At 49.0% G+C, this 27,375-nt stretch overlaps 1 long non-coding RNA gene across 2 annotated transcripts in view; it reads left to right on the forward strand.

The window, feature by feature from the left end:
* LOC147706372 (uncharacterized) overlaps positions 1–27,375 on the forward strand; it is a 255,226-nt gene that overhangs the window by 100,974 nt on the left and 126,877 nt on the right. The gene's annotated exons all lie outside the window — the stretch shown is intronic.

Genomic DNA, 27,375 nt, shown 5'->3' on the forward strand with positions numbered 1-27,375 from the left:
CGCTCACTTCCTGTCAATACTGGCAGATTATATCTACACTCTTTCGTAAACACCACTGTAACATTTTCCTTTTGTGTTTAGACTTGTGGAACTGTTTTGTATCTTATATGCAATCCATGTACTCTGAAGTCCTTATGTAATGAAACTGGTTCTATTGTAAAGCGCTCCGACACCTTCGGGTAAAGTAGGCACTATATAAAAATGCATAAATAAATAAATGACATAACTTCGTTTTTTTAATCTTTCGCACAATGTGGTGCCGGTAATATTGACGCAGCCCCGCCTGCGTGTTAATAAATCTTGGCACATGTGTGTCTCTAGCCTGCAGCACGTACGCAGAGATAATTGTACGTTAAGCATATTATTAGTCCATAGCGACATTGACATTCTGTAAGATTTTATTGTATTCACACTGCGGTATGGTACGTAGGGAGTGCGAGTAATCGCGAGGCAACCAGAAAGGTTGCGCCAACTTTGCATATGCATGAGCGAATCAATTTGACACAGTCTTTTACGTTGCTGCAAAGTGCTTAATCTGCGGAAAAAGGCGACTGGCTCCAATATGTTATGGCTTTACTGTAAAAAAACAAAAAAGACACAAAGCAAGCATTGATGTCTGCTTTGATGATTTCATTTCCTTTAAAGTTAATGAAGTTTTATGCACTTTTGAAAAGCAAATTGTGGTTATTAATTTTGTGTTAACCCTCTCACTGATTATTTTCCCTATTTTAAAAGAACATTTATGCATATTTGTCCAGGAAAGTGTCCACTTTTCCTGGTGAGGAAAGACCTTTAGGTTTTATGATTTGATGTGAATGATAATTATCCTTCTTGAAGGTAATGATTTAGTTCTGCCTGACATTTCATATTGTGACGTGATGTTCCTGGAAAGATGCGACGCCGACGGACATTGATTGTTCTGGGTGATCCGCGCGGCCATGGGAGAGTGACTGCTGACTGGGCACAGCGTACTCCTATGTGGGGTGTTGCGATCAGGGCCGGCTTTAGCGCTGATGGAGCCCTGTGCAACAATTATTTTTGGCGCCCTCACATCCCATGACCACCTCTTCGGATTCTCTTACTACCACCTGCAAAAGTGCCCCTTATCTCTCCCATCATAAGTTTTTGCTAAACACAGCGCCCACCTGAGGTCAAAGTGCCCCCCTCCACGGGTCAGCGCCCAGTGCGACTGCACAAGTCGCACTCCCTTAAAGCTGGCACTTCTGCAATGCAGGGGCTGCCCTATCTCATCCGGCCGGTACAAAAGAGGGTGGTGATGGACAGAGCATCTGAACCAATCAATTACTCACACCCAGTCACAGATCCATCATCGTTCTTTAGCCCACTCTGCCACCCCAGTTCAGACATGGCCATATGCAAATCAGTCTGACCCTGTGCCTCATGGGAACAGCCAAGCCCGAACTGCCAAGCCATGCCTTCCCTGGACCGGATTCAAGCTTCCTAGGACCTAGGCATGGCTTGGCAGTTCGGGCTGGACTGTTCCCATGAGGCACAGGGTCAGACTGATTTGCATATGGCCATGTCTGAACTGGGGTGGCAGAGTGGGCTAAAGAACGGTGATGGATCTGTGACTGGGTGTGGGTAATTGATTGGTTCAGATGCTCCGTCCATCACCACCCCCTTTTGTACCGCTATCATTTCTATAAGTTTAACATGAGCACTTCACTGATAGCAGTGTGCACTGCACCCATGGCTATGCCCTGTCCCCAGAACATGTTGCACTAGTACATACTGGTATCGAGTTCTGCCAGAAAACAAGCATTTTAATGGTCTGGCTTGGTAGGACAGCTGTTGCCAGACAATTATGTGAGCATCACTGGAGAGAGTTTTTTGCTCTGCCCTCCTGTTGGGTGTAGGAAGGTGGATATCTGACTACATGGTTACCCCACTTTTTCCTGGTATTTTGCTGGTTTTCTACTTAGTTGGCTGGGACCCTGCTATACAGGCCCATGTCTCTCTGCTCTCTCTATAAAATGGACTCCATGTACTTTAGTTACCTACCGGATTGGGTATTGGGTCATTTATGTGAATCCCTGTATAGTGTACCATGGGTACCTAGGGCATAGGTGCATCCAAGGCCTACCAGGGACTGCAGCATGTATTATGCCACCCCTGGCTGGCCCTCCAAACTGACACCACAGGTCTGTTCACACAGCCGGGGTAAGGTGGTGTAATCACCCCTTACTTAGATATAGTATACCTATATCTACCTTATATATAGACACATAGTAACCTATAAGTCACTCCTATGGCAGGCCTTAACAATCCTGGAGGCAGAGTACTTGGTTTTATGTGAGAGGGTGCCCTAGCATGAACGGAGCTCCTCTGCAGCTTTCAGAACCATCTCCTTATAGCTGTTCTATGATATAGCCATACCATATACTCTTAAGTGCATTATAATCCTCACGGTTAATGCTAACTTTGGTTTTCCTTTATCAAAACATGTCGTGTAAGGTGTCAAACACTTTGGAATACTATCCCCCCGTCAGTCTTGGCAGCGGGGGTAGCATTGCACCCTTCTAGAGGGAGAAGACATGGAGTTACTGGTTTACCCGGTTAAAATTAAACAGAGCCTCAACATCACAAAATGGATGCTGCTGCCACAGACACGAGTCTGACCTCCTACTGCTGGACGTAACTCCGGCAGGGGAGGCCTGGACAATAGGTTTCCTGTCAAGGGAGGTGCGAGCACCTCCCCAGGCAGGCTGTAGTGCATTGGGGCAGGGAGGGCTGCATTGAGAAATGCTTTTCCAGACACTGCCAGGGGCACACAAGGTGCTCCATGCATAGCCCGGTTCAAACCAGTTGCTGGGGCACTCCAGCCCCACTCTGGTGCAAAACTGGACAAAGGGAAAGGGATGTAACCACCCCCTTCTCAGGTCCACCCATAGGAGGGACCTACCAGGTAGTCCAGCCCCTAACCTTAGTATAAGTATAGGAGCTGTGTTCCTAGGACTTCAGATTACCCTGTACGTATCTTCACAAGACACATCCCGGACCGTCGAACGTTCCATTTCAACTAGGAGATGGAAGCCATCTCTCTTGTGGTCAACGAGTGACCACCCTGTGCAAACAGGCACCACCAATGCCGGTCTGCATTGACAAAGGCTCCCGCCGGAACTCGAAGACTCTGCGACTCAGTACACAGACTTCCAGACATCTCTGACCCTGCTCAACGATCCCAGCAAAGCTGAGACCCGTGGCGGACACGAGAGATGTGGGACCGGAACTCCTGGACATCCTGTATTTTGCTAACTGCATCGACTCCCGAGATAACTCGCAGTTGTGCATTGGGGTACGAGAAGCCCCAGACCCGAGCACCATTTGCATCGAAGCTCAGCCCTACACACTCCACGAGTGCCCCGTGGGGCCCGCTCTTGCATTTCCGCTCGACGTGTCTTCCCGGTTCCTGGCCCGTTGGCTAGTGAGCCCCTGGAGGACTCCATCTTGAATCTAAATTGCTTTCCTGGTTGCTCCAGGCTTGCTCCAGCTTCCCTACAAAGGAGAAGCCCCTCAGACCTTGCTGGGATGTACCGAAGCCAATCTTCATCTCCTGCGTGGATTGCATTTGCTAAGGCTTGTTGGGTCCAATCCGGATACTGACACCGCAGTCAACTAGATCCTTTGTGGGACAGCTCGAATCCAGCTCCTGGTCATCGTCGACACCTCCTGGTCCTTGTGGCTGCAGAAAAAAGCTTCACCTCTTCACCTGAGACCATCGCGACATCGCCTGTTTCCTTCCTGGTACCTTTCTGGTCACTGGCTAGTGACTCAGACTGTCCCTTCTGCTTTCAGGTTCTTCAGATCTTCGATCCACCCTTGCATACAACAGGACACTTCCCTCTGTTCGCCTGCAGCACTTCTTTGCAGATCTCCATAGAAAACGATGACGAAACCCGACACCAAAAGGCACCTGTGCACCCGGCTTCCCTGGTGAGGTAACACAAGTACTCCAGTGCTCCCATGGGTTTTGACTCTCAAAGTGTCCTAGTCTAAAGGGGTTTTGTTGTAGTCCATCCGGAAGTGCCCTTAAACAGTAACTTTGTAACTTCTTTGTTTCCCATAGAAAGTAAATGGTAACTCGCGGCTGTGTCTAGACACTGCACGCGTCTCCCGTTGGCCTCCTACTTCCCAACCTTTGGTTGATTAGTGTAGCCCCAGCGGTGCCCTAGGCCTACTTTTTATTCCAGACGTGGTTCTTATACCACTATTTTAGTATATGGTTTGTGAGGCCCCTAGGGCATAACTGTATTTGTGCAACTTATCGTATGCTAATTAAGTAACTTGTATTGTGCTTTTACCTCTGACTTCATAAAGAGTGCAGAGGGGTTGTGTTTAGACTAAATACATATATATGATATATACCTTGTGTGGTGTCCTTTCATTTAGTATTCAAGGGATTATAATTGGTAAAACAACCAGCTTCACATGCTCTCGGAGGTCTTAGCCTGATGACAGCTGGTCCATAGGGTAGCTTTCTATAAGGTTGACTTCACAACCACCATCAATAAGGTCGATTAGACTGGTGCAAGGTGTCCACTAGAACTAGTGAACATCATATGCCAGGCTAACTTCTCACATTGGGTGCTAGGAGTACATGTTTTGATTGGACAGAAGTTGTGTGCTTCCACAAAAAAAGTGCTTGCCTTCCACGCAGCTGTATCCAACTGCCTGAGTGTGAACTTTCAGAGGCACACACATGAAATTGTAATGCTGTTAAAGTGTTTTAGATAAGAAGATAATTTATATTGTTTTTCTCTGGCAGCAGCATAGATTGGAGAAAGGCAATCATTAACCTAAATGGATTTTTAGGTCTGGTTGGCAGTGCAACTGTCATCTGACCTCCTAACCTACACTATTATTATTCTTCAGTGATTTGCTTCCACTCAAATACATATCTATTCCCAAGCTAGTTACTTGCAATGCTTCACATTACCATAATGCAGCCCTTTACAGCCGAGCCAGAGTACTTGAATTGCCAATGCTTGTTCAGATTGTTTTTTGACACTTGTTTTTTTTGACAAATCTGTACAAAACCTTCTAAATACAAAATATGTCCCTTTCTGTTTGGCCTTGGAACACTCTATGCTGATCGCTTTCAAAGGGACACATTTTCAGCGGGTACAAAAGGGGACTTTTTAATTGAAATTACCATAAAGAATTATTAACCAACGATTATTCCCAGTCCATACTGGAGGATGGACAACACCATAAGACCCAAGACCAGGCCTGCTGCATAAATCATATGGGCATGCCCAAATGGGGCTGGGCATGGGGTTGAAATGGGCAAGGATGAAGGCTGTGCCTGATGGGGAAAAACTGGCACCCTCCTAGGAGCAAATGAATGAAACTCATCATACATAGCAGGTTTGCTCAGAAACAGAGCAACATGTATTTTACATGTACCAAATGCATGCATCATTGCTAATTAGCAAGGAAGAAGTCAGGTCTCCTGCCTTTGGGTCTCTCAGACTGCTTCTTCCCAGAATGACTGGTTTCTGGGAGCTGTATGCATTTAAGAAATGCCATATCAGCAGAACTAGAATAAAGCATCAAGCCAAATATGGCTAACAGGGATGTGCACGATCTGCACCATGCCAATTATAAACAGTTAGCTATGGGCAGACCAGAAAGGCTGGCTCAGCGCTGTGTAAGCAACTTGCACAACCAGATAAGGAACTATCATGAAGTAAGGACTAGCAAAGTGACCTCTGAGGGGGTTCAGAATAGCTGTTGAAGCTTGTCCAGTCAAGGTCAGATAGGAAGCCCTTTGGAGCTGCAGGCCTCATGTTAGTGTGATCTATCTAAGCATGATATCTTTTGAAGTGCATACACATAAACTTATATGGATATACATATATATTTTGCAGCAGCACCCAGGGTCCAGCACTTGCTTGATACAGCCAAAGAACTTCGCCGTTGAATTCTTGGGAAAGAGGAAACGTGCTCCATTATATTATTTTAAAGCGCACTGAAATTTGGCATGCGTGGTGAGCTACATGACCAAAATTGACATAACAGATGACATCTTTGCTGACATCACAAATGATCTGACTAGTAATATCGTGCATAAAATTGCTGCCAACTCATCATGTATGACATAACAAGAGGCCTGCAGCTCCTGTACCACTGCTCGTTACTAGCATGCTCTCTGCAACTTTCTGTAAAGACTAAATTACATAAACATTGATAGTCAGTTTATATTTGCGGGAAAATGACGTGATGTGGAACATTATCAATAAATTAGTAGGGATAATTCCCATCTATATGACTGCTTAGGTTTATGCTCATATTTTTTAAAAAACAACGGGCCATATTATCAAGAAAGGGTGATACATTATCGCCGCTTTTATCGGCAGGAAACTGCCGCTAAAGCGGCGATAATGGGCTTGATAATATGCCCATGTAAATTCCCATAGAAGCCCAGGTTCTGGTGTTAACCTGGCCTGCTATGGGAATTCACAAGGGTATATTATCAAGCCCATTATCGCCGCTTTAGCAGCAGTTTCCTGCCGATAAAAGCGGCGATAATGTATCGCCCTTTCTTGATAATATGGCCCAATATTACTGTAAGGACGCAAAATGGAACTTTTGGGATACGTGTCAGCAGTTTTTCAGAAAGTTGTGCCAATTTAAACTAATATGGCAGCAAACCCTGTTTTTATGACCAACTGGTTTGGTCATTTACAGGACTTTTGGAAAATAAAGTAGCATTTTTTGTACATATCATGCTTTTAGGGCTTTATATGAGAATGTTTTTGCAAAAGCCTGTGCTGGTAGGACATTTATCAATGGTTTCTGGTCTCAAGTGGCTGAAATACCATTGAATTATGAAAGCAGTCGGTATCCAGTTGAAAAGTTTAAGATGTCTGTGAGAGAGGGCTTTAACCCTGTTAATAGCAGCTGCACACATCTGAAGTAGACAGTGGTCCTATTGTTGCTTCATGCTTCTGCAAATGTCATTTCATAGTGTGACTAATCGTTGTGTCAGAGCTGGCCATGCTCTTTAAGGGATGGGGCTTTAAAGACTTTTTGCAAACGGAATGCTGAGATGGATGTCCCTTTCAGGCTTCCGTTCCTGCATCAACAGCCCCTGCATGCTGCTGGGGTTTCTGCATACCTTGGTGAAGGGCTTTCTTTGCAGTGTGCCTGATCCGTACACGCGACACAATGCAAGCGAATGGCTGAGCGGCATCAAAGACGCTGAACAAACACAGCTCTACGAATTGAACATTTCTATGTCTGACCCTTTGATCATGTAATGACTGCTTATTAATGCCAATGAGGGTGTCAGGTAATGGTCAGTGGTATCTGTCTTGTTTCTAGATGCATGTGGCCATGCAAAGTGATTCATAAGCAAATTGTGGTTACTTCCCACTGTACAAACACTAATAAATGTAAATCTACAAAAAGTTGTGTGTTTGCAGGGTTGGAAAGGGGGCCACCAGGCTCAGTTCTGTGAGGTTGCAGGGGAAGGTGTTTCTCTACAGTGAAAATTATTTTCCCTGTGAAGCAAGAAGCGGGAAACATCATTGTAAATGTCCTGTCTGCCATCAAACACGCTGATTTTAGGATTGTACAGATATTCTACAAGACGTAAGTGTAGGAAAGAAGACCTTTGCTTCGATAATGATGAGAGTTGCATAATTCCATGCGGAAGGTTTTCTTATAAAAATGCCAAGGCAAACAGAAGTAAAGGCATGGGCAGACTGAAATCTGCACTCCTAGATTGCGGCCTGTATTGGTGAATTTCCATCTTCTGCACCTTGGCGTCCATATGTTTGCGGGGCTGGTGCCAGGGAGAGCCTAATGTAAGAAATGTTTTTTTGTATTTCCTGTGTTTCCTGCATAGGTGGTCCAATTACCCAACCCTTATGGGGTCAGACACAAAGTTCTAGAGAGTTGTCTAGATGCAAGTGAAACTTGCATGTCTTCCCACTTACTCAAACTCCATCCCTCCAAAACTGTAAGTCCTCTCATCTTCTTGTCTCTTTCCATCCATGATTCACTCTCAATACTCTCTACAACAGCATCTTTCCTAAGTCATTTTGTGCAAATTCACTGGTTTGTTCCTTGTCTCGTCCTCTAATTTCAAATCCTACAGAATGAGCAAATCAAAGACTCACTCATTCAAGAAAATCAAGTCCGAGTCGATTTCATATACGTTTTGTGGTGGAAAACATAGCGGCCGGCTAGTGGCAGGTTGTGGACACGCTCTGCAATTGAGATGCAACTAATTCTAAATGAGCAAATGTAAAAATTTGCAAAAGGAGAGGAAAGAAAATGTATGTTTTGATATAGTTGGCCGTGAGGAATACTGTTTTGGCAACCACCAGGTTTAGTTTGCGGTGCTTAGATGCCACCCGGCTCGGCGCCTGCATTGTGCATCAAGCTCAATCACGGCAGACACTGTGGGTCACAAGACTAATGTTGAGCACCGATTGAGAGCCGCACTCAAGCTAAGCCATGGGCTTTAGCAATGATCTCCTTTCAGGGCAGAGGATGCAGAGGCAGCAGATGCACTTGCAAACAAGCAGCAGTGCATGCCGGCGATGTGAGAAGGCGAAAGGCAGAAGCCAGCCATCTCCAGAAACCACAGGGGTAAGGAAGCATGGGGCCTATGGTAAAAACTGGTATAAACACTAAGAATGCAGACTAAAGGGATAGTGGGAGAGTCAAGGGGAAGCAGGCTAGGTACACATTAAGGAGTTCCTGCAAGGAAGTTCCAAAGGTAGTCTTGCAAATGAAAAGAAAGTCACCAATCTGTTAAATTGCAGGGTTTGAGAATAAGGGAGAATCAGTTTCCGAGCAAAGTCCCCCTATCGTTACGGATATTGTAATAAAAAAAAAAAGCCTGAGCCGTCTGAAAAGATCAACCTGGGAAAGGGTAGAGCCAATAGAATTAAAGAATCAGTACAAAAAGGAAAGATCACTCCCTCACTTGGGACACATTTTACAATACTGCCCAAGACACTTATTCTTAGCGAGTCAATAATAGGGGAAGAGAGAGCACCTTCTGGGAAGATAACACTGAGTTTCGGGATCAAAGACAGAATGTCAGTTTAGGAAACATGGCAACCAGAGGGATCACAAACTTGACCATCCCAAATAGGTATCATGTCCTAGAGGAAGAGGAGGTGGGAGAGGCACATAGCGTCAACCAGCATGTCTTAGTGGTTGCAGGTAACCTTTGCCATCTAGTGACAAGGTACCAAAAGAGGAATCCTTATTCTGCACTCTGGCTTCTAGAAGGGTAGACGATGCGTCCTCAGCAGAGGGGTCTGCGTGTGCTGCAGTCGAAGCCATGTTACGTGCTCTTACTACAGAAATCAAAAATGGGTTTGAGGTCTCCAAAATGAATCAAAAAGAAATACAAGCTGCATGTGAGACTGTGGAGGAGAAATTAGACTCACTGGCTCCTAGGACCTCTATGCCCGTATCGCGAAAATACTGAAAGCCGCAGTGGAGAGGAGCAAGGCTGAAATCCGCCTCTTGAAGGGGAGTGAAGGGGAGTGTCCGTAGAAGCTAGAAGCTTTAGAAAACAATTTAAGAACAAATAACCTGAGACTACTGAATATCCCGGAAGGGACAGAGGATGAGGATTTGAAAGCATATGTGGTTAAGTTAGTTAAAGCAGGGGTTCAAATATGAGTCAGAGCAAGATATTTTCAGAGACATTTAAAGGGTACACTGGGACCCTTTTAGAAGGAACCTGATTAGAAGTAAGCCCAGAAAGATTCTAGTAAATTTCCACATATATGCGATAAAGGAGTGAATTCTCTTAAGTGACCTAAAAATAAAATCGCTGAAAATTGAGGACGTTCCTTTTGAGATCAGATATTTTGTGAATTACCTCCAAGTTGGATTCATAGGGTCTGATTAGAAGGTGGTGAGAGTAAATCCACCAACACCCAGAAGATTATTGGCACCACCCTGCTGATAGCATAAATGCCAGTTTTGAGCTTGCGGGTGGGCACCACTCTCCATGCATTGGTTCCTGCAGCTTCCCCAGGGATACAGCCAAGGTTTGGAGACGCCGCTCCGGTCAATGGTGGTGCATCAGTCCTTTGCTACAGAGTGACTAATTCATGGCTCTCACCTCAACTATAGCTCTCTCCTTGAAAGGTCATCATGGAAAGAGTGGTAGACTTTCAGAAGTGTTCATAACATGCTTGGAAACCCTCCCCAGAATTACCATAATAACAACATGGGCATTGTAATGTACCACCCACTCCAATTTCCAGTGCCAACACTTAGGGGCGATTCCGATGTGGGTCGGAAAGCTCTCTGACAGAGCCAGATCCGGAGTGTTTTCTGACCGAGCCGGACTCCTGCAGTCCGACCGAGTGAGTACGACGCGGCCGCATGCTGCCAGACTCAGTTCGGTCGGACTCCCCTAGAAGTCAATGGGAGCCGGTCGTACGACGAGTACATGGGCTCCCATTGACTGAATGGGTACATCTTGCACAAGGGTGCCCCCTACAGTGGGTACGGGTCGGTACCATCCGCACCGTACATGCCTGTGTTGGGGAGACCCTTGGGTTCCCCTCGGTGTCCGAGTCGTAAGGCTGCAGGTGACCCCCAAAGGCAGCTTCCCAGACGTTTTGCGACCCGGAAACTTCAGCTCGATCCGACTGTCCGGCGCGTGCATCGTACTGGCTCGGTCGGAATTCGCCTCCATTGCACGGCACGGTTTGCTTACTGACGAGGCGTACGGAGCAGTTCGGACCCGGAAATGATTCATTTGGTGATTTTGCGTTTCTCGCATCGTCCTTGCTCGCTCGTACAGCTGTATGAGTCGGCGGAGAAAACTCGTACAGCTCGTACTTTTTACGGCCGGATTGCGTTCAGGGACCTTCCGAGCGGGATCTGAATCGGCCCTTAAGTGTTGAACTATTTTCCATCCAAAGGTAGTATTGGCGGATTTTCTGCATGAAGCTTCCATGCTCAAATGGGGGATTTGTCTACTTAGGCAGAACTGAAGAATTTCCTCCACCGTGATAGTGGAGGCGGAAATCCGTCACAAATGACGGGTGGAAAATCCACTGTCAAAACTCTAAATCGTGTCTTGTTGCTTTTTGTAAGTCAGAAAAAATATTGTCAGTGCACTGTACTCTGGATCGCCATTCACCCAAACTGTGTTTGCTGCTACATAGTTCACCCATGTGTTTTTCTTTGGCAGTTTTTTTTTCAGAACAAAGTTTTATTCAAGTACTGACATAATACAGAGTAAAGAAACATCTTCCCGCATCACCACGCAGGACCAATGAGCATAAGCATGAAAAGGGTACACACTCAGTACAAGCAATAATGTATTAATCACCCGGCCCCCCCAACCCCCAAACTCCCTACACCCCCTCCCAGCCCCACCCCGCCCCCCACACAGCGTCCGTTAATCGTAAGGCATAAAGCATGATAATGTCAAGTGCGTGCACTCCCTGTCGCACAGGAAACAGCTGTTAAAGATCCTCTCCAGTGTCCTGGGCCATCGGTGGTTCCAGCCACAGTCCCCTATAATCCGCCCACCTCTTCCATATCTTGAAATGTTTCCTGGGGCAACTCCTGGCCTCGAAGATCGGGCGTTCGAGTCCCATGCAAAAATCCAATCCCCGCCTCCAGACTTCCAATAGTGGGGCCCTGGGATCTTTCCAGGCCCTGGCTATATCCCGCTTAGCTACAGTTAGGCCTAGGACCAGTAGGTGACGCTTGTATATGTTGCCCCCCACCTGCTCCATAACATGAAGCAAGCCGAGTTGCGGTGTGCGGGGAAGGTCCCAGCCCAGAACCTCCGCCAACCAGTACCAGATTCCCATCCAGTATCTAGCCAGGTTCGCACACGACCACACAGTATGAACAAATGTCCCAGCCTCCCGGCCACACCTCAAGCACTCAGGGGAGGCAATCAAACCTGCTTTCCACAGCCGCTCTCTAGTAAAGTAGGCCCTATGCAAATATTTGAACTGAATAAAGCGGAGGCGCATCGCAATGGCCGCCCCCCTAGGGGCCTCTAGGGCCTCCCTCCAGTCCTCCTCTTCTAGAGCCCCAATATCTCTCTCCCATGCAGCACGCAATCCATCCAGGGAGGAGGAGCAGTGTGTGACCAAGGTCTGGTAGATGTTGGAGATCTTCTTCTCCTCCAGTTCCCCCATAAACACCTTGGCCTCCAGGGGGCTGAATTCGGGCAGAGACTCCAGGCCTACCAGGGAGGGAGATAGTGCATGACGCAGCTGTAAGTATTTAAAGAATTGGGTTTTGGGCATGGCATATTCCTCCCTCAACATCTGGAAAGACTTAAGGGTGGTGCCCCTCATGACGTGGCCGAGCGTGGAGATACCAATATCATCCCAGCCTTTGAATCCCTGCAGGGACGCCAGCGCCGGGAGACGTCCGTTCTGCCACAACGGGGTCTCCCTCGTCAACGTGTTCCACCACCCCATGCGGCGCAAGGCGGCGCGCCACACTCGGAAGACCACCTGGGTGACCATGGGGAGCCGTTTCCTGATAACCGCCGAGTAAAGAATGGTGTGGGTCGTGTCCGGGTCCATCAAATACCGTTCCAGGGCATAGGTCGGGTCACCCCGATCCCCATACCACCAGTCGTTAAGCACCAGCAGGTGCGCCGCCTGATAGTAAGATAAAATGTCTGAGGTGGCTAGGCCCCCGCAGTACGTAGAAAGGAAGCAAGTGCGGAGGGCTACTCTCGCCACTCCCCCGGCCCAAAGGAACTGACTTAGTGCGGCATTCACCTGACGAAACCACTGTGGCGCTATAGGGCATGGGTGGTTCTGCAGCTGGTATAGAAGGCGCGGCAGGGCCACCATCTTAAAGATCGCCGAGCTGCCATATATATTAAGTGGCATTCTGGACCAGGTTCTAATGTCCGAACGCACTCTGTCCCAAACGGGCACCACATTGCGCTCCCATGCCAAGGCCGGGACATCTGTAATAAAGACGCCCAGGTACTTGAGGCCACCCGCCGCTCTCTGTAACGTCGAGGCCCAGTCGCCCAGCTCCTCGCCGTCGCCCAGGACCCACAGCTTGGATTTCCGCACATTCAGATGCAATCCTGTAACCTCCCCGAAAATTCTCATTATCTCCAGGACCCTGGGTCCGGACCTATTTAGGGCCGTGAGGAAGAACATTACATCGTCGGCGTAGAGCGCAATGCGGTCAGAGGGGCCCATCTCCCACTCCAGCCCCCAGAGCTGTGCATCCATCCGCACCCACGCCGCCAGAGGCTCCATGGCCAGAGCGAATAGATAGGGGGAGAGAGGGCATCCCTGCCTGGTACCTCGTCCGATGGGGAAGGGCGCAGACGCCGCTCCGGCCACCCGCACCGACGCGGTCAGGTCTGTATAGAGCAGGCTCAAGTACGAGAGAAAAACCGGCCCGAGATTGAGGCGGGACAATAGTGCCCTAAGGTATACCCAACTGAGAGAGTCGAATGCCCGATCGATATCGGCCAGAAGGAGCGCCGTCGAGATCCCAGCGGCCCGGGCCGTCTCCACCACCACTTGTGCCCGGCGAATGTTGTGTCGAGTTGCTCTATGGGGCATGAACCCCGCCTGATCAGGGTGTACCAGATCAGTTATATATGGGAGAAGGCGGTTAGCCAAGGCCTTGGCCAATATCTTCGCCTCAAAATTCAAAAGGGAAATTGGCCTGTACGAGGAGTGTTGTTCCGGGGGCCTCCCGGGCTTGCAGAAAACAACAATTTCCGCGTGTCGCCAGTCCGCTGGTAGGCGACCACCCTCTCTGGCTGCCTCTAGCGCCGACCGATAGCGCCCCTCTAGCTGGAGGTGAAAGGTCTTCATAAATTCACACGGAAACCCGTTTGGTCCCGGGGCTTTGCCAGTATTCAATTCCCCAAGTGCCGTGCCTAGTTCCTCCAATGAGAGGGGAAGGTCCAGCTGATCCCTGGCCTCATCCGGAAGTGCGCGCGGCGGGATGTCCGCCAAAAATTTTTCCACTTCCTCCGCAGGGAGGACCTCCCGGGGGGCATAGAGATCCGCATAATACCGTGCAAAACTGGCAGCTATGTCTTCAGGGGCCACCAACTGGTCTCCCTGGCCATCCCGAATGCCCGGTAGAGCCTGAGGCCGGAAGGTGTGTTGGCAGAGTCTATAGAGCATGGTGCTGGATTTGTCCCCCCACTGATAAATTCTACTCTGGGTGGCCAGCCAAAGCTGGCGCGCTTCATTGTGCAATGGGGAGGAATATGACTGCTGAGCCTGCAGGAGCTGTCCCACGGCCTCGTCCGTGTCACCCACGACACAGTCCCTCTCCAGGTCCCGAACCCGCCCCGCCGCCTCATCCACCTCGCGCAGACGGGTCCTGCGGGACTCCGCGCACCAGGCAATGTCCACCCCCCTGAGCACTGGCTTCATCGCCTCCCACTGGGTGACGGCGTCAACCTCCGGCCCGTCGTTCTCAGTCCAATAATTGGAGATGGACTCGCGCAAATGTGAACGATAGCCATCCTGCTGTAGGTGCCACGCGGACTGGCGCCATCGGAAGGGCTGTCGCCTCTTGTCCAATAGCAAATCCAGGGACACAGGGGAATGGTCCGAGATGCCACGGGGAAGTACGGCCGTGGAAGCGACCCTCGCCAGCCAGGGAGACGGTACAAACAGGTAGTCCAGCCTGGAAAAGGACTTGTGCACCGCCGACACATAGGAGTATTCTCGGCTCAAGGCGTGTTGGTAGCGCCACGTATCAATCCAACCCATGCCCTGCGCCAGGCCATGAAGCCTCGTCGGCGCCGTGGTCTGGGGTTCCCTACCGGGCCTGTATCTGTCCATCCGTCCATCCATCACATCATTCCAGTCCCCCCCCACAATCGCCAGCACATCCGGGACGCCCGTCCACACTTCGAACAGCTTCTCAATAAGGGCATCTTGCAACGGGGGCAGGGCATACACACTACCAAAGACCATCGGCTCGTCTCCCACCAGACCTTTGACAAACACGTATCTACCATGAGCATCGACCCAGTGCGTCTCATGTACATAGGAAATCCTACGATGTATCAGGATCGCCACCCCCCGGGACCCCCTCGCAAACCCGGCATGGAATACCTGTTGATAGCCATATCTTTGTAAACTGAGGGTCTTGGTGCCCTGAAGGTGTGTCTCTTGGAGGAGAAGAACATCCGCCCCCTCCCTCTTCCCCTGCTGCAGTACCGCCCCTCTCTTTATTTTATCCAGCATCCCCCGGACATTCCAACTCACCACTCGTAACTTTGCCCTTGGTAGGCCTGACCGTTGGGGATCAACCATTGTCAATAGGAAGAAGATAAAAGGTCCTGTGCTTCTGAAGCCACACACCCACACATGAGAAGTGCCTATGTAATGCAGACACTGTGCCACCCTCCCCCTCCCTCCCCACCGTCTCTCCCCCCAACTCCCGTCCCCAACCCCCCCCCAACCATTCCAACTACCCCGCCAGCCCCAACTCCTGTCCCAACCTGACCCCCAACCAAGCCCCCCAACTGCCTCCCTCCCCCCCCCTATACCTCATGGAACATTGAAGTATCTGTCGCGATATGGGCGGCCCCGGGCCCAAAACCGAGCGCCCAGAGCCTACCATACCAATGGATCCCGAACACCCACTAATGCTAAAGCTCCCCCCCCCCCTTAACCACTCCTAACTACGTAGGAGGCTAGCAGCCCCTATATCGGAGCACCCCGAACCCGCCCCATAGTTCGAACCTGTAATGGGACAGTCAATAAACGTAACAGTAACACAGCATATAGTCATCCGCTATGCAAGGCACCGGCTGACCAACCCCCACCGCTGGAGCGGTCGGTATCCGTAGGCGGGCTGGACCACCCATTGCACCTCAGCCACTTCCACCCAAGTTGTCCGGATCAGCTGGCTCAGCATTCTGACGCCCTGCGTTGGAGGCATTGCGGCGCCGGGACCTGGACTTCCTACTCCTTTGGCTCCGGGCGTGTTGGTCACTCTGGGCCTGCGATGAGTCACTCGAGTGACCTGGATCAAGGCCCGGTTGGGGATGTGGCCTGACCCTCACCGTCTCATCTGTCCATCTGAAAACGTCTTCTGGTGTGTCGAAGAAGTGAGTTCTGGACTGAAAGACCACTCGTAGCCGGGCCGGATAGAGTAGGGAGTACTGTATCTTCAGACCCCGAAGTTTAGCCTTGGCGGCCAGGAAGGAGTGTCTCTGTTGTTGCACCATTTTGGTGTAGTCGGGGAAGATCATGATTTTGTGGTTTTCGTACGTAAGGGAGTCATTGGTCCTTGCCTCCCGCAGAATAGTGTCTCTATCATGAAAATTTAGAATTCTGGCGATCACCGGCCGAGGTGGTTCACCTGCCGGCGGTTTCTGCGTCAGGGCCCGGTGCGCGCGTTCAATCACGAAGCATCGGGATAGGGCATCCGGAGGGAGCCAACTCTCCAGCCATCGAGCAAGGAAGCTTCCCATGTTCCCCTTCTCACAGTCCTCCGGAAAGCCCACAAAGCGAAGGTTGTTCCTGCGCGCCCGTCCTTCGGCATCCTCCACCCGGAGCATAGACCTTTCTGGACACTCTCCAGTGCCGCCATTTTCTTTTTCAGGGTCCCGACATCATCCTCCACCACAGAAATCCTGGACTCAGCCTCTGTTATGCACGCCACTGCGTTGTGCAGGTCCTGCCTCAGGAGTGTCAAATCAGCCCCAACAGCCCCAATCTTGGCATCCAGCATGTCTCTCGATTGAGTGATAGCTGCCATCAATGCCGCGTTGTCCGGCCCCGGCCCCTGGCCGCCCTGCGCTCCGGGGCCGCCCTGTGGCTCCGTGAATTTGTCGATGGGCCCCTGCTTAGCAGGTCCACCTCCCCCTCTGGTCATGGTCAATTCTGGGTCCGGCGAGGGCGTCTTCAAAGCGCCGGCTGCTCCCCGCGGTAGGGCAACCCTCACTCCAACAGCTACCAAGGGCAGGGCACCGACCAGGTATCCTCACAGGCAATGGCCTCCTCTCACCCCTCGCCGCCCCACACTCCAAAGGATAAGGAGGGGGGGTCCCCAAGTTCGTCTCAACCGAACCTCGCAGGCCAAGGCCCAGCGCGTGCCAGCTCCGCCTGGGGCACCTCTCCCCAAATGTCTGCCTGCTGCGGTGCACCCCGCGAGTCCCAACAGCTGCCAGGGGGTTCCTCCAGCCCGGCCGTCCTGTCAGGGCCCCCAGTGACCCCCCCCGGGCACAGTGTCTCTCAGCAGCACCGCAGTTCGATTTGAGGGGGGGGGGGGCAACACTCACAGTTCGTAGGACCCCACCGCGGGTCGGCGCCAAGTTCACACCGGGTCTCCCAGCACTCCCAACGCTGCACGGTCCACTCCTGTCCAGTGCACTGGCCCTCCGACCACCGCTCCAGCGACCTCAGGGATGGGGAAGGCTGCCGACTGGGCCGGGCGCACGACCGGTCCCCCAGCTCCCGGTGCTCCTATACTCCTGCACCTCGGGCCCAAGGATCTGCGTAGGTGTCTCCGGGCAGGGGCCGCCAAACTCGAGGCCCCGGCTCCGCCAAGGCCAGACAGGCCGCAGGGTCTCCGAGGCGTCCCCGGGGCACTGGCCCGCCTCACTGATAAGACTAGGAAAGGCAGGGGAGCCCGCAGCGGCCCGCTCGCAGCAGACAGCCCCGGACCGTGGACCGAAAACGGCGCCGCAGACCCCAGGGAGAGTTCACTGGTCTGGGTGCGCCAAAATTGAGGCCCCGACTCGTCCGAGCTGCACTAGGCCGCCCGCTGCTGCAGTCCGTCTCGCCGCACGGGAGGGTTACGGTGCGCCGGTCTCGGCACCGGATGGCTCCCAAAGTCGTCCGCCACCCTTGCCCCAGGTAAGATATGCTTTCTGGGTCCGGGGGTCAGGAAAAGTCGAAGGATAATCGGCAGGCCGGCGGGAGCTTTAGAAAGCCACGTCCGCCATGATCGTCCGTTAAGCCACGCCCCCTTTTTTGGCAGTTTTTGCTCTGTTTATTACATTTTGATTGCATTTGAAGGCTGTAGACCTAAAGTGGTGTACAAGCAGCCACTCCGGTGGAGTCTGTCCTTCCTTTCTAGCTAGGCGTGATAACGTCATTTGTGATATCATTTATGATGGCAGAAGCAAACGTTTTTTCCGATTAATGTATCGGTCAGTGATGAATCTTGTAAATTTGGTACTGTTTTTTTAACACATCCATTACACACACACACACGTTTTCATAGCTACTACTCCTCTGGTTTGTGCACATTTCCTTCTTCCAGCTGCCTGAATCCAGCTGAAACAGGCAGTGCTCTTAGATGCCTGCACCCAAATTCAGGCTTTGCATAGACATTTACTTTGTGACCTAAACTTTATCTGTGCCGACTTGTGTGGCCCCCACAAACCATGTGGGGCCTACAAAACTCGAGTTGCAGATGTAACTTTACTATCACAAAAAAGTTGCACAGTCATACAGATTTTATGGTCTTCATAATAAAGTTGTTCATAAGTTAAATGTATGTTTGACATCTTTATTGAAAAAAATCTTAATGAAATGTGTTTGTAAGTTAGTGTCTACATTTCTCTTAGAACCAAAACAGATCACGGAGTTCCTGCCCTCCTGGTTTCCAAACCTTGGGTACGGTATTGGTGTAAATTCATCACGTTTTACGTCCCTTCTATGTCGCATAGCATAAACATACATCAGATGCTCCTGGGTCTGAGTTATTTACTACCAGCTCCTGGCGGTCACTACTTACACTATAGTTTGACTACATGATGCCACTGCTGTGCTCGTCTGCATTCTCCTGCTAATGTATTTATTTATTTAAGGGGTGTTATAAGTGCTAAAGCGGTCACCTGATGACTAGTGTGTTATGGGATAGGACCCTCCGGGTCGCAGAATATGGACGAGTGGGTGAATGCACGGTCAAGCGAAACGCAGTCCAGCAGTGGGACTAGAAAGAAGGAATACATTTGTCCGTACTTTAGGAGTGGAAGAACCTCGAAAACAGATTATTTGATAGCCCTCGGTTCTAATATATGGGAATCACGGTTCTAAGGTCTTTTCAGAATTGTGTCGAGTTTGAGGGCCTTGGGCTCAATGTCCGTGGACTCGATAATTCTCGCCTCTGTGCCTACTCTAATCATGGGTCCCACGCTGCAACTCTGGGCAATAGCTTGCTTAATCTCCACAATGGCCCCAACAACACTGGGATGCCTGGCTTCACCTTGGGGGTGCCCAGGAGCGGCATTTCACAGGGAGAGCCAGGAAGGGTTCCACAGCGTTATACAGCGCCAGGACACCCCGTTGCTGGGGCAGCTGTGCACTTTACAAGTATACTACATTTACGTTTACATTTTTAAAATTAGTCTCAATATAGTTGCAGAAGAACCAATATCTTTATGGAATTTCGTCCATCTTTATTAACTCTTGTGCGAAAGGAGCGGAAGCTCGTTGTGTGTTCCTCGAGGGGTGTTGAGGTCTGGCCTGGTTTGGACAGTGGATGGGGCCTTTCCCTTAAGGTGCCTTATGCATGATACATATTGTTTCAAAGAACAAGGGAACCCAAAAGTAGCAATCGGTCTGGGACCTTTGGGAGTGTATAATGTTTCTAAAGACAGTGGTCCCAAACATTAGTAAAGATAGGACAATCTAAATGAATATAGACCAAAATTGAAATCTATATTTGCTGTCCAGCCGGACAGATTTTAATAGCATAAATAGTTATATGTATCCAAGTTGTTAAGCAATTACCAAGGGGGACACAACCTGTGTCCAACTATAACATATGTGAAAACATATGACATACATATAAGGCAAGAAAGGGCAGTCTGGAAGTACTTCAGAATTATAACAGACGATTATTATAAAAAATACACTTTTTGTGATTTTTTTCAATACAGTATATAAATCATCAAGTGTATATTGTCGATGACGTTTCGATCCCTATTTAATATGGGATCATCATCAGGACTTATAAATGCATGCCTCGATGTTAAGCAAGAGGACAAGGTCGTCTAAAAGTACAAAAACTCTGGCTATTCGGAGGGCATTTTACCGAATTGGAATTGGCCCCTTAATGTACTAGTAAGTCTCTAGTAAAGTGGTACTACATGGACCTAGGACCTGTAAATAATATGCTACTTTTGGGTCTGCAGCACTGATCGTGCCACCCACTTAAGTAGCCCTTTAAACCTATCTCAGGCCTGCAATTGTAGCCTATGTAGGCCATTTCGACCTAGCAAAATAATGCTTTTGCAAGTCCCAAACCTTTCTTTTTAGTACATATAAGTCGCCTCAAGGGTAGACCCCTGAACATCATAGAGCGCAGGGTGCAGTGCATTTAAAACGTTGGACATGTTCTTTTAAGTTTTACATATCCTGGGAGTGAAAAACTCCTAAATCAGTTTTTTCACTACTGCTAGGCCTACCTCTCCCATAGGATAACATTAGGTTACCTTATTATATTTAATAAGTGATAACTTCCAATTGGTAGCTGGTAGGCAGATTGAGTTTGGTGTATACAAATTGTAATTAAATGCTCTCTTAATGCAAAAGTCAGATCTTTATTCAATATTCTGAAAGTGTAACTTTTAGGAAATCAGCATTTACTTGTCCTAACAATTTGGTACCTGCAGCCTGACCCTGGGTGACATGACTGGGTGTAGCTGGTGGGTGGTCTTTGTGCATTGCTCCCAGACAGTGAGACAAAGGGAAGCTAGATGTTGGCAGTATAGGCCGCCCTGAGTTAACGGGGAGGAGCTGTCACCTACCACACTTGCACATCACAAAGGCTCTGTCTGAGCACTCTCACAAATGGTTTTTCACTAGTCTGTTATGACCCCAGACAAGCTTGGGTGAGGACAAAGAGAAAGGAGATGCCTGACACCTCGGGTGGAAACATCTAGAAGCTTCCTCTACTTCAAAGTAGGCACCTGGTATAACGATTGGACGTCAGGCCCAAAGCTTTAAGTACACTTCCGGACCTGTGGGACCTGTGGAACCCTGCAGGGAAGAAGGACTGCAGTGCTTCTGAAAGGACTGCTGCTCTGCTGTACTGCTGCCTGGAAGGACTGCTGCTCTGCTGACCTACTGCCCTCTTGCCTGGGTGAGAAGGACTCGACCTGCATCCCTAAACCCAGGATCTCAGTGTGACTCCAAGGGCAAGCTGGCTGGTCTCCTGATTGGAAGCCTCAGGGACGGAACAGGCTTCCAGGAACCTTGAACTTTACAGTAAGTGATTTTTTTTCTATGTGTATATTTGTATTATTGTGTGCTGTGTATATTATTATGTGTATTTTCTATGTGTTTTGTGCCCCTCTGATGTGATTTACCACCAACTGCCACTGGGGCACTGACCTGGAAGGCTCAAGTGATGTGTCAGACAGGTACACCTCAAGGTCCTCTTGAACCTTAGAGCCAAAAGTGGGCTGAGCCCCCATCTGCACACAGCTCCCACCTGCAGGGGGTAAACAGAACTTCAAGCAGTATTCGCAGTGTATGCTCTGCCACAGTGGTCACATTCATTGATGTGAATAGGGGTCATATTGTTGGATTGCCCCCCATCTTTTGTTTTGCCAAATGTGTAACTGGCCCTTGTTAGAAAGCCAGGTTTTATAATATAAACCAGAGCTTTATATTCTTTCTAGACTAAAAAAAAGTATCAAAATCCTTTATTTGTTTATGCTCATAAGATCATAAATGTGTTTACTGTCAGTTTATAAAAGACATAGTAAAAATTATCATAAACCCAGGTATAAAATAATACAAACGTTCATTATATCATAAAAACGAATTCATCAATATGTACACAATAAAAACATGATAAGCCATCCTGCTATATCTTAAGGGCCCAGCTGCTTTCTCTTTTTAAGACATGCCCATAGAAATGAGGCTAGAGAAAAACAAATATAAGAATTCTGCAAGGGTTTGAGGAAGACCGAGTTACACGGCAACATTTAAAATTGTGACTCCTACAAATTGGTACAATAAATTTGTGTCATTCTTGACAATAAAAACCACAAAAAACAAGGCGTGGAGATCATTTTGTGGCGACTTGTTGTCACAAGGTCATACTGAGAAATCAGAATGTTTACATTGCTTCGCTGGAGATGCTATCATCAACGGGATCATATTTAAGCGAAATCTCAGTAAACTGTATTTGTGTTTGAGAGTGCGACATCAGCCAAATACAGAAAACTTTCCTCCACCAACACAGGTGTTAGTTCATACAGGTGAGCCGTCTGGGTGTGGGAGTTTTTTTCTTTCTCAGATATTGAGCCCTCAAAATAAATATCTCAACCAGTTTTTGCTTAGACATGAACTTACAAGTAGAGGGGTCTTTAAAAAGGCAGCTTAAACCAATGGCAGATTATTCCGACTCAACATACTGTAGCCACTTAACCCTACTGTATAATCTGACTTTAAAATGAGTGTTAGCACATTTTTCGTGAGGGGGACTGCCACCTTGCTCCAGATAGAGTGCCACAGTAGGAGTGGTGCCAATTTAATTGTGTCAATAATGTATGGTAAATCCAGTTCCATGTGTAAAACATAGTTTGAGTACGACTGTGGAACGGAAGTAAGGACAAAATTGTTCTCTATGGACTGCAGAGTATCACAGGGAGCCATCCCCCATATCGCTGCACCATATACTGCCGCCACCTTTTTTTTGGCTTGGTACATTTTTCTCATTGGTATCAGAGGTTTGACTCCCAGCCTTTTAGTGAATGTTTTCAGTGCCATAAGGTTTCTCTGCATGCCCAATGCTCTTCCCTCTAATAGTTTAGACCATGATTGATGTCTATCAAAAAGGACTCCTAAATAGGGGAACGAGTCCACCACTTCAATCTTACCGGAGTCCATAAAAAAGGAAGGAGGTCTGTCGCCCCCCCCCCCCTGCAATGATAATAAAAGTTTTGTTCTGGTTGACCTTTAAATATAATGATTCCATGAAAGTTGCATATTCAGATATAAGATGCTGGAGCCCCCTCCCAGTTTTCGCCATCAATACGGCGTCCTCCACATATGCTAGAATTGGTAACCACTGATGGTTGGCAAGCACGGGGACGTCCAAGGCTGAGCTCTCAAGATGTTTTCCCACACCATTAGGGTAGATAGAATATAAAAATGGTGCCAGGACTCAGCCTTGTCTTACCCCTCTCAAGATCTTAAATGAGCGGGTACACTCCTCGTTCCTCCCATAGCGGACTGAGGAGGAGGTGCCAAAATACAACTGCCGGATGAAGTCCACCAATGCCTGATCTATTCCCATCTCCTCCATTATCTTCCAGAGTCTGGGGTGGGACACACAGTCGAAAGCTGCGGATAAGTCCATGAAGGCGATAGATCTTCCCACCCTTAGCTGTGACATATCTATCTATGATCAATGACCGATTCAGGCATTGGTCTATTGTTCCTTTTCCCTGGTGGAATCCATATTGGGACTCCATTAAGATGTTTTTACTCCTCGCCCATGCCTCTAGTCTCGTTAAAAGTAGGTGGCCCATACGTTTGGCCCTCGTATCGATCAGCGAGATTGAGTGATAATTTTTGGGATTATTTTTGTCTCCCTTTTTATGAATGGGGACAATAATACTTGTTTTCCAGGACTTAGGGAGGGACACTATGGTAGTTTTAATAAAACATTAGTTAAAAAGGGAACCCATATATCCATGTTCTCAAAGAAAAAATCCATTGGGACACCACTGCTACATGCCTCAATCCCGTTCCTGACTTCATTATAGTTGAATGAAAGATAAATCTCAGGGGTAAAGGTTACTGATGGTGATACGTAATCAGTTGGGGGTAAAAATGCCTTTGAAATGAACCACCCAATCCTCCTCCCCCACATTAACATCAAGGTCTTGGTCATTTGGAGGTTTAAAATGTGGGCCATTTATTATTCCCCAGAACTCCTTTGAGTTGCCTGAGGCCGAGGCCTGCTCTAAATGTGCCCAGATTTCTATTTTAAGTTCCTTTTCCCTGTTTTTCCTCACTGTTTTATATTCCCTTCGAAGTATAGACATTTCTGACATATTTCTAGGCTTGACCCCATAAGCTTTAAAATACGCTTTCGTTTTCTGGGAACAAATAGAGTGAAACTAGTCCTTCTCCCTTTTCAGCTTGTTAGTACTGTTCTTGACAAGTGATGACCTTATACATTCTAGAAAGTTTACAAAGGAAGATATCACCGACTAGGGGTCGTTGTCAAGATCTAAACAAATACTAATGGTGGGAAGGACACCCCTGATGATTTTTGGTATGACCTTCTTTTTATCAATGTTTGGCCACTTCAGTTGGTATTCATTTCGCCTTGCTAGTATTGCTTGACCAGTTATCTGAGGGTTTGTCGCCGACATCTGGATAAATTAAATTTCACACATTAAAATTGCATGATCACTAAAAATATTGAATTCAGTAGTTACTTTACTACATCTAATATTTAAAGGATTTGAAACCAGTATAAAGTCAATTGTCGATTCCTGGTGAACCCTATGAAACGATGGCAATAGGGTATCATTTATAGAGGCTAAGTTGTTGAACATAAATATATTTCTTATTGACATTAAGGTATTGAGAGAGTTTCAATCAATCAATCAATCAGTGACACTTGTAGAGCGCGCTACATACCCGTAGGGTCTCAAGGCGCTGGGGGGGGGGGGGGCCGCTACTGCTCGAACAGCCAGGTCTTCAGCTTCTTCCTGAAGGAGAGGTGGTCTTGGGTCAGGCGCAGGTCGGTCGGGAGGGAGTTCCAGGTCTTGGCGGCCAGGTAGGAGAAGGACCTTCCTCCCGTAGTCGCTCTTCGGATGCGGGGGACGGCGGCGAGGGCGTGGTTGGCTGATCGGAGGTGGCGTTTGGGTGCGTAGAAGTTGGTCCGGCTGTTGAGGTAGCTCGGGCCCTGGTCGTGTAGGGCTTTGTGTGCGTGGGTGAGGAGGCGGAAGGTGATTCTCTTGTTGACGGGGAGCCAATGAAGGTCTCTCAGATGTCCGGTGATGTGGCTGGTTCGTGGGATGTCGAGGATGAGTCTGGCTGAGGCGTTCTGGATCCGCTGGAGTCTCTTCTGGAGCTTGGCGGTGGTACCGGCGTAGAGGGCGTTGCCGTAGTCCAGTCGGCTGGTGACGAGGGCCTGGGTGACGGTCTTCCTGGTCTCGGTGGGGATCCATCGGAAAATCTTCCGTAGCATGCGTAGGATGTTGAAGCACGCCGAGGAGACGTTGTTGACTTGTCTGGTCATGGAGAGGGAGGAGTCCAGGATGAAGCCCAGGTTGCGTGCATGGTCTGTCGGTTTGGGTGCGGTGCCCAGGGCGGGAGGCCACCAGGAGTCGTCCCAGGCGGAGGGGGAAGAGCCCAGGATGAGGACCTCCGTCTTGTCCGAGTTCAGCTTCAGGCGGCTGGTCGTCATCCACTCGGCTACCTCTCTCATCCCCTCGTGCAGGTTGGCTCTGGCGGAGGCGGGGTCGTTGGTCAGGGAGAGGATCAGCTGGGTGTCGTCGGCGTAGGAGATTATGCTGAGGTTGTGTTTGCGTACGATGGCCGCGAGGGGGCTCATGTAGACGTTGAAGAGGGTGGGGCTCAGAGATGATCCTTGAGGGACGCCGCAGATGACTTCGGAGGCCTCTGACTTGTACGGTGGTAGGCGGACTCTCTGTGTTCTTCCGTCGAGGAAGGAGATGATCCATTCCAGTGCCTTGTCCTGGATTCCGCTGTTGCTGAGGCGCTGTACTAGGGTGCGGTGGCAGACCGTGTCGAAGGCCGCGGAGAGGTCTAGGAGAATGAGGGCTGCTGTTTCTCCATTGTCCATCAGGGCTCGGATGTCATCGGTGGCGGCGATGAGGGCGGTCTCGGTGCTGTGATTGGCTCGGAAGCCGGACTGTGAGGGGTCGAGGGATCCGTTCGTCTCGAGGAAGGCGGCCATCTGCTTGTTGACGGTCTTCTCGATGACTTTGGCTGGAAACGGGAGGAGCGAGATGGGGCGGTAGTTCTTGAGTTCGGTGGGGTCCGCTGTTGGTTTCTTGAGTAGAGCGCTGAGTTCGGCGTGTTTCCAGCTCTCAGGGAAGGTGGCGGTGTCGAAGGATGTGTTGATGATGTCTCGCAGGTGGGGTGCGATGACAGCGTCGGCCTTGTTGAAGACGTGGTGAGGGCAGGGGTCGGTCGGTGATCCGGAGTGGATGGAGTTCATCGTGCGGATGGTGTCTTCGGTGCTGATCGGGGTCCAGGCGTGGAGGGTGGTGGTGGGGGGTGATTGTTCGGTCATGGTGTGCGTTGGATGGTTGTTGAAGCTGTTGTGTATGTCCGTGATCTTGTTGTGGAAGTATGAAGCGAGGGAGTTGCAGAGGTCTTGCGATGGGGTGATGTCGTTGTTTCCTGCGCTGGGGTTGGAGAGCTCTTTCACGATGTTGAAGAGTTCCTTGCAGTTGTGTGCGTTGTTGTCCAACCGTTCCTTGAATGCTGTTTCCATAAGTATTATGCGAAAAGTGATGGACAGGATTGCCCCTCATATCCCCCACACCCCAAACCCTCTCTAAATTGTGTTTGCACGGAGGTAGATTAAAGTCTCCCAACCATAGAATATTAAGGGTCTCCTTTTTTTAACATAGATAGTTGCTTTGTTAATGGCACAACTCACTTCATCCAAGATTTTAAAGCTATTTATGGCAAAATTATTATTATAAAAATGTATTAAAAGCCATTGGTCTCGGTTCGTAAACTCTAAGATCATGAGATGAAAATTTGGGGAAGTTCCTTCTATCATCTTTACTTTTACTGGTAGTGTATTTGGAATTAAGGTGATTTCTCCCTCCTTTGCTCTTCCCGATGGGGAAGGAGTGGCTCTTGTTTGGAAATAGCGGTAACCATTTACAAAGATATCATCTATGGCCCAGGTCTCTTGAATGCAGGTGATGTCATTGTCCTGCCACAGACTGAGCCATTGTGCATCCCCAAGTTTGTTTGCAAGACCTGCGACATTCCAAGATGCTATTCTTATTACCTCTGACACCCTACTTATAGTGTTACTCTGGGTTATAGTCACTTCTCCATTAATTACATTTGTGAGACTTGTTATGGGCGGTACCGCCTGTCCCATCTCTCTGCTCTCTGGAAGTCAATCGCAGTTATCTATTCCTGAAAGGGGGGCAAATCTATTCTCCAGCGGGATTCCCTGGTTGTTTGCCTCATTCAAATTTCCTAGGTTTTTCCTAATATGAAGTGATGGTCTCAACACAGGAGGTGAAAAGGGCCTATAAAAATAACCTAGCGGAACTGCGATAATCTGTGCCCCAAAGGGAGGAAATCTGTACAAATGATCCAAAAGAAGTTTTACGACATAGGAGTTATTAAAATTAATCACAATGCAATCGCCAAAGGAAGCTTTATGGGATGCGCCCACCCA

Source organism: Lissotriton vulgaris, chromosome 7 (genome assembly GCF_964263255.1).
Source record: "Lissotriton vulgaris chromosome 7, aLisVul1.2, whole genome shotgun sequence".
NCBI lineage: Eukaryota > Metazoa > Chordata > Amphibia > Caudata > Salamandridae > Lissotriton > Lissotriton vulgaris.